Here is an 8,336-nt window from a genome sequence, read left to right as displayed (position 1 = left end):
TGCAAATGCAATCACAGTGGCAGTCAAGATCCACAAAACAGTCATATAATCTTCTCAAGCTAAGGGAAATATCTGTGCTACTCTTTGCTTGGGGAACTTTGGAGGACAGATGCCACTTTGTGGGCTGTTTAGTCTGGAGCCAGGGACTCTTCCCAGCCCCTCAAGCAATAATTTTTAAAAAATAGAGACCATTTTGCAAATGTAAGCTGTCATGAATTCGTAATCAAACTTTTGACCTTTACAGCTGTATGTTGCTTTTACTAAATTTTCCATTTCCTGATGCTCCTGCAGCACATCCAGAAACATGAGCCACAAGGAACACCAGATCTTCCAAAGACACATATCCTATCTGAAATAACAGGTTCACTGACAGCATAAGAGCCCAGAGCTCCACACCAGCAACTCCTCTTTTTTGCTGTTCTCAGAACAGGTACAGAGACCAGAGCTATTGTGCCCCTGGGATTTCTGATTACTTGATTGAAAATGCCATATTATCCACAATGGTGTGAAGCAAGAGATCTCACCTGTTCAAGGGCCTGTCCCAGGGAAAGCAAAAAAAAAAAAAAAAAAAAAACCCCAAACAACTGAAATCATTAAATAAAATGGTTCATAAAAGTCAGAAAAAATTAAACACAGGGGCTTATCCAGTCAGAGGGAGAGGCTACTGATGTGGCCTAGGGGAATATGTACCACCATTTGTGCAACAAGGACTTGAGAACTTGAACCAAGCAGAACACAATTGGTATGTTTAAATTTGACCTAATTGGGGAAAGGAAAAAAAATCATATTCTTTTCATTAAGGGCAGGGAGACAATAAGAAGAGGCATCTGACAGCTTCTGTCCAAACTACATCCTTCATTATTTTCTATCACCTCTTCTATTTTAACATCTTGTTTTTATGTGAAAGGCAGCAAAACTACACTTCAGAACCCTCACGTGTTGCTACAATGCCTCATTTCATCTTGAGCAAAATGTTTTTAAGAGGTCCTTCATCTTGATTGTGGATTCGAGTACAAACTGAAAGTAATTCCCATTCTGCCAAAATAACCTCCTTGTTGTTCTTCACATTTTCAGGATTGTGCTAAAGCTATAAAAAACATATTTCCTAAACCTAACAACCACATGACATTTAACAGCATCACACTGATCATCTGGATCACAGTGCTATCCAAAGATGTGAATTGAATAGTGGAATGTACCAACATTTCCAGAGCTTCATTATCCTCCTAGGTTGATTATGGAAGTATCACACATGAGTAACAGAATCATAAAAATTCCAAATGTGTCATATCTACTGCTTTCTCTGTAGGCCATTCAAACAAAAAACAGTCTTGAGGAATTTTCAAAATCCTTTTTGTTTGTTTTTTTCTTACCTATATACATCAACCATTAGAGGTTTACTTGCTTTTTTCCCAGTTCCATGGTATGGGTTAAAATAGTGCAGGTCCCTAGGTTCTCTTTAGTCTGATTTTAGAAAAACATTTTTCTTCTGCAAGTCCTCTGAGACCTCGTCCAATTCCTTTGACTTCTGAAATATAACTACGGGTTTATATGAAAACACCCTCATTTTCTGGGGACTGGCCTCAGTTAAAATCCTGTGGCTCTAGACAGAGGAGCGCTCAGTTCTCCCTACATACCTCATCCCTCATTAGAACATTAAAATAAATTACCAAACATCTAACATTCAATTTGTGAAACATATTAAACTTTCCCACCTTTAATAAGACACAATTTGCCTAATGTCTCAGAGCAAGAAAATTTAATAGTGTTCTGATGGCTGCTGCAAGACTCCCAGGAGAGAAGTTACATTCTAAAGGATGCAACTCCTATATAAGAGTAAAAATTAATGACAGTGATTTTCTACATAAAAACACAGGCTACAATCCACCCTTCTTGGATTTGGGTTTCTACAATGTAGGTGCCTCTGTGTGAGGCAGGTGTCCAAGCTCCCATCACAGCCCATGGAGAGCCAGGCAGGACAGGACAGGCTTGGAGTCCACTGACTCATCCCAAGAACACCACCCACTCTGAGGAGACTGAATCACTCTCAGCTCTGCTCACTATACTGACTGTAACAGGAGTTCAGACACCTTCCCCATACTGGTGGCAAATCACCCCGCCCCAAACTTAAGCTGAGATTCTACTGAGTATTCTACTCATTGCATCTCACTGCTGAGCAGCAAAAACCCTACACTTTTTGAAACATTTCTCAGTGAAACTGCAGAAGTAAGTTCCAAGTAAATTCTGATGCATTACAGAAGAATTGAAGGCTGAGGATTTCCTGCTAGCATGGGTAGCACTGCCTTTGGTGGCTTCTCAGAGGACAAAAGGTAAATTGTTCAATGTAAAAACTGAATTCAAGAGAGATAAGGGGTCTTGCTCAAAATACATCTACAGTTCTGCAGTCACATATCAGGGTCTCTTCCAGAGGATAATGGTGGACATTTGAAAGATATTTCTTTCCACATATGGACAAAAGTATCAAGCAGGGATACTTTGATCAAGTATCCCAGGTAACCACTGAGGTACTCAGAAATTTACTACCTCTTGCTGATGTCTGCCTTGGAAAAAATACACAAATGGTGCCAGCACTTTATCCTCTCAAGAAAGGTTGTCCAACAGAAGGAAGAGATGCAGACCTGGAATCACAGCTCATTATTTTTAATTCCCAAGGGCCATTTTTCTGTGATACTACAAAACTTGCCAAAGGTGACAAGAAAATGCTGCAGGACTCCTGCCTGCCTATGGCAGTTATTAAACATAAACAGAATGTCACGAGAGATTTACATTTTTTTTCCCCCAGCAGTGGTAGAGTACAGTGGAAAGAAGAAGAAAATTTTCATAAAACCAGAGAGTTAATGGAATATATCCTTTTGGAAACAGCTGTGGATTATTTGATTTTAGGAAAAAAGCACACAGATGGCTTTCAGAATCTGAACATTTTGCTTCCTGCAACAGTGTGTTCTGTCTACTTCAGGGAATTCAGGACTAAAAAAGAAGCTTCACAGCCACTGGAGGGTGCAAAATTATCCAGCACAAAGAGCAGGTTTCGTGCACTTCAAAACAACCTTTCTGCTGCACAATCTCCCAAGAGGAAAGTGAAAATTATACTCTCTTTCTTGGCAGTAAAGCTCTATCTGAAAGAAATTTTTCAAAGATGAATTTTATTTAGACTGCATAATGACAGAAAACTCAAAGTAGAAATACTGAAAGCCTTGCTTAGATGGAAAGGTAACTTTCAAAGGAAGTGTGAAGATTCTCATGAAGAGAACATAAAAAACTTTGAAAGTTTGCTTACTCTCCCACTCCCCTCAAAAGTCCTTGAGAACAGGAACAGAGCTATGGGATATAGGTCTAGGCAGCTTTACACATACCATATTTGAATGTACCTGTAATAATTTATTAATGGTATTTTCACATCTTCCCCAAATATTCTACAGCATCCAGATAGTTTCTTGCTGATTATTTTTTAGTTTCTTGCTGTTAATTTTTTTTTTTTGACACGCATGTAGAGTTACTGAATATTTTGTTCTACCTCTTCTTTCCTTACTGCTGACAACTATTTTCCCCTTTGAAAACTTAATTGTGTTTAGAGTCTGGTCAAAATTATTCTTTTTTATAAAGTTAAAAGCAAAAATTACTTCATATCTCTTTTGCACCATCAGTTATTTGAGAGTCTTCCTAAATCAGTAATGATGCCATGGTATTATTGCCTTCCTCTTAGTGCAGGTGTTAAACTTCTCTCCTTGTCTTTCATGAGCCTAAAAGTCACTGGATCCACTTCACATTTTAGTCTTTCTGATTGTATCCCTACACATTCCTGTTATGCCCTAACATAGCTCTCTAATAGCTTTAATTTCCCTAATTTTGAGTGGATTATCATCTCTCCCATCAAACACTGCCCTGTGCTGCCCACATCTGCCCAGCAGGGACTGCACACTGTGAAGTGGAACCCCACCCCAGCTCAAACCTTCCTGTAGGTCACTCCTCATTAGCAGCATGGTAATGAAAAGTATGAACTTTCCTCTGCTCTGGGTGGGGTTTTTGTTAATGCTGTATGACATTCATGGCCTAATTATGTGACTGGGCAACAACCAGCACAGCAGCTGATTTGGTCTGCAGTGCGCAGATAGCAGTACAATATTTGTAAATTCCAAGTCATAACATGTTTGTGGCATTTGAGAAACAGTTTCAAAATGCCAAAATGAATACTACTCCTTTCCCATTATAATGAGCAGAAAGATATATCAATCAGAGACCTAAAATAGTATGATTTTGTTAACCATTCTCAGTCTTCACTGCAGGCTGCAGATACCCAACTTTTCTAAGCCAACCAAATATTCTGAAGGTCAAACACTATGAATATTTATTTGCTAACTTCCAACTTGAAGACCTGCTTGTTCAAAAGGATTCTTTCCCAGCTTCAAACTCCCTACACATCTTTATATTCTTTGTATATTTGTTTAAAATTATAATACATCAGGAAGACATCCTTTGTACGAATCCACTACCTCTTCATGACTACTAGTCTCACTGGCCATTCATGGCTGCTAAAGTACAGTCAACCTCTGGACAACACAAGCAAAAAAGCAGGCCTTCAAATACAGGGATCTGCACCACAGCATGGCAAAAACAAAGATTTTGCCCAGAATTGTGACTACTCACTACATTTACCACAAAAGAGAACTCTCCAGCTTCAAATGGCGACTATGAATCAGTGGGAGAGTCAGACTTCCATATCTCCAAACAAAATAAAACTCTGAATTAATTCATTTCTTTAATCAAAGAATTGAAAGGATTTGAAATTTTCTGCCAGGCATGCTGTCAAACTGACAAAGTGACTCAGCGAGCAGAATAATTGGTCTGTAATGTGATTATATTTGGGGATTCAGGTTGGGATTTAAACATGCTGTTAAAGACTAAACTGAAATAACTGATTATTACAAAGTTGTCAGGCCTGCAGTTTTAAAAGGTCCTGCTGTCAGTCATTAAACAAGTGGGAACTCAGTGCAAAAAATAATTGGCTGTTGTGTCACCTTACTGGGGCTTCATTAGTAAATATGCTTAATAAGCTGATCCAGATGTGAAACACGGTTCCTGAGAAGGTGACAGTGATAGTTCTTAGATTATTCCCCAAGACCTGTCCTCTTGCACAACAGACCCCTTTCATGAGGGGGAGCCAATCAATAACCACACAGCCCATCTCCAATAAAAAAACCCTCTCTCCAAGACCCAAGCCATTAGGAAAGGGAGCAGCACAGTCTCCAAGGACTCCCCAGGATCAGGCAGTACCAGTCTACTGAACTGAGAGTCAGTGATATACAGAGGAGCTAAGCACAATTCCATGCAGGAGAAGCCCTCTGGTTGGCACCCTGAAAGAGATACTGCAGTCAGTGTGTTACAGGTGAAAACAAAACCCAGCAAAACAAAAATTTAAACAAAAGCAATGAAAACTGCATAGCCAGAAATCTTCTGTGAAGCAAAAACACTCAACCAGAAGTTGCCCAAAGATATCTGCATAAACCAAGTAATGCATATAGGGTAATCTAAGAAAATGAAACATCACAATTTTACTGCCCAAATAATGCAGACATGTGAAACACCACAGAGCCAGCAGCATCAGAACTGAGGAATCGCATGATGATAAAAACCAGAGCAGAGGGTCAGAATCACCTCCCTCACCCTGCTGGCCATGCTGCTTTTGATACATCCCAGGATACGACTGGTTTTCTGGCATGTGAGCACACAATGACAATTGCATCCAGTTTCTCATCCACCAGCACCACCACATCCTTCTTGGCCAGGCTGCTCTCTGTGACTTCCTTTCCCAGTCTGTTCTCATGTCTGGGATTGCCCTGACCCAGAAGTAGCACTTAGACTTGTTGAACCTCATGAGGTTCTCATGGGCTCACTTCTCAAGCTTGTCCAGCCCCACAGGACGGCGTCCCATCCTTCTGTTGTGCCAACTGCACCACCCAGCTCACAACCTCTTGTGAGTCCTCACAATCCTCTTGCACGTCCCCACTTCCCAACATTAAAAAACAATACAAGCTTTCTAGCAGTGCTGTTTTGTTAGGAAGAGATTCACTGACCTTTTTAAAGTTAATTATTTAATATGCCAGAATTATATTACTGCTCTCATCTACCTGTACTCCTGTTTGATTTGTGTAAAAAATAACACTAAGGAAGACAACCACACAGTTTAACTGCAAGGCTGTACTTGTTTTTTATTAGTGGAAATGAAGACAATAAAATCATCACAGACAGCAGTTCCCATCAAGATTTGATTTGGAAGCTTTGCACAGAAGCTAAAAATAAAAGACTGTGCAACATAAATAATTTAAAACTGTTCATGGAGCATTTCAAGGATGATATGTCCAACTGAAGTGGATGGGATCCCAGAGATACAAAAGGAGATGGAATCTGAGAGTGTTTTCTAGGTGCCCTAAACAACCCAAATCCCAGGAGCTGGGTTGGGGCAGGGCATGTGCAAAGGCTTGGGGGGAAATTCACTTGGTCCAAAGAGACAATAGATTCGCAGCTGTCAGAGGGAGCTGTGTCTGTCAAAACCTTCAGACTACAAAGTTCATGTTTGTAAGGAGCTCTGAAGATCAAAGTCCTGCAGATTAAGAATTCCTTGGAGGATGCTATTCTTTTTTTTTTTCCACTTTAAAACAAAATTTTTTAATGTTTTTTTTTTTAATTTGATAGGAAGTATAAAATGCTATTTACCCACAGACTTGCAGCCAGATATATACAGAGACAAGAACTACTCACACTGATGTCAGATGAATTCTACATCCTCTGTTTCTGTTCTAATACTGGCCAAAGTATTTTTGCTCTAAAGAGAAAATAATTCAAAAGCTTTCCACAGAAGACTACACTTCAATAAAAGTGGGGAGCTGGTGAACAGGAACCTCTCAAGAAGTCATGTGCTGTTTGTAAAGAGAGATAATAGCCAAATTCTCTTTCCACTCTGCCTTCTGAAGCCTATCAAGTTGTTCAGAACTTTTAAACCCCTGAATCTGTGTTTTCATTACAGAAAATATTTTCCTCAGAGTTTTCAAGAATGACCAGTAGTATATACTATTAAATTCAACCAACCTGACTGTAAATCACAGCAAGATCTCATGACACATAATTTCAACCAAGCCTCTCAAAACTCCTGCTGAGTAGTGGCCCTGCTCTGCCAATAGCTTGCTTGGTGCTGTGAATTAGATCTGTGACCAAAACAATGCTGATAGGACACTGCTGTTTCTCATATGGCTGAGCAGTGTTTTCACAACATCTCCTGTTTCTCCTTCTGCCCCCTCAGTGCTCTGAGTGTGCAAGAGGCTGAGAAGGAACCCAGCCAAGCAAATGACCTGAATGAGAAAGGTATAACAAGTCTGAATTTCAGGCCATTTTTTTCCAAAGGAAAACCAGAATATAATCCTGGATAATTATTCATTTCCATCTCACCTTTTACAGATGATACTAGATTCTGACTCTACTAAAGCAACCCTTCCTATTGCATTTGGCACTTGAGGTGCCCAGAGCAGACACATCTGTAGCAAGAATAATGGGATCAGAAGTTGCAGAAGCAACAGTCCAAGTGACAGCAGGGAAACAGTTTACCCAGTGCACACAAATATTGCAGGGTGAACAAGGATGTGGCACCAACTGCTAGTTGTTGCAATACAAAGTTGCTCAACTGTGCACATGACTCAAGAGAGTGTAAAAAATAATTTAAAAGCAGAAGTAGAATTCAAAATTATCTCATCAAAATGAAAATAAAAAAGGTCTATAAAAAGGAAATTAAGTCAGTAACAATAAGAGCAAGAACACAGACTTGGGTGTAATTTGCTATATTAGCAAACTGTTGACTTGAGAGCAGGAGAGGATTTGAAGATTGCAGGGAATCATGGGCTTCACTATGTTGTAGTCTCCTCAAATAGGCAAACTGCTCTGGGTGTGTGTCTGTGTGTGTGTGTCTGTGAATAGGAGGATATTCCACCAAGAATGGCAGCAACCTCTCGTTTCAGACACAGTGATAACAACTCTCTGATATATCATATCCACTCTCGAGACTTCCATCACATCCCATCTTAATGAACCAGAGAGACTCCAGAGCACAAAAGAATGAGAACAGAAAAAAAAAACTTACAGGAAAACATTGAAAGAAAATGCAGTTTAACCTGAAGACAAGAATTTGGAGACAGCCTAACTGCAGTCCTCAGATATGCAATAGCAGCCTCTGAAGAATGAAATCATGTTTCACACATCTGTAACAGACAAGACAATAAATACTGAACTTGAATCATGGACAAATCAGATTAAAGATAAGAAAACAAATG

Source organism: Geospiza fortis, unplaced genomic scaffold (genome assembly GCF_000277835.1).
Source record: "Geospiza fortis unplaced genomic scaffold, GeoFor_1.0 scaffold16, whole genome shotgun sequence".
Taxonomy (NCBI): Eukaryota; Metazoa; Chordata; class Aves; order Passeriformes; family Thraupidae; genus Geospiza; species Geospiza fortis.
Note: the sequence above shows the minus strand (reverse complement) of the source record.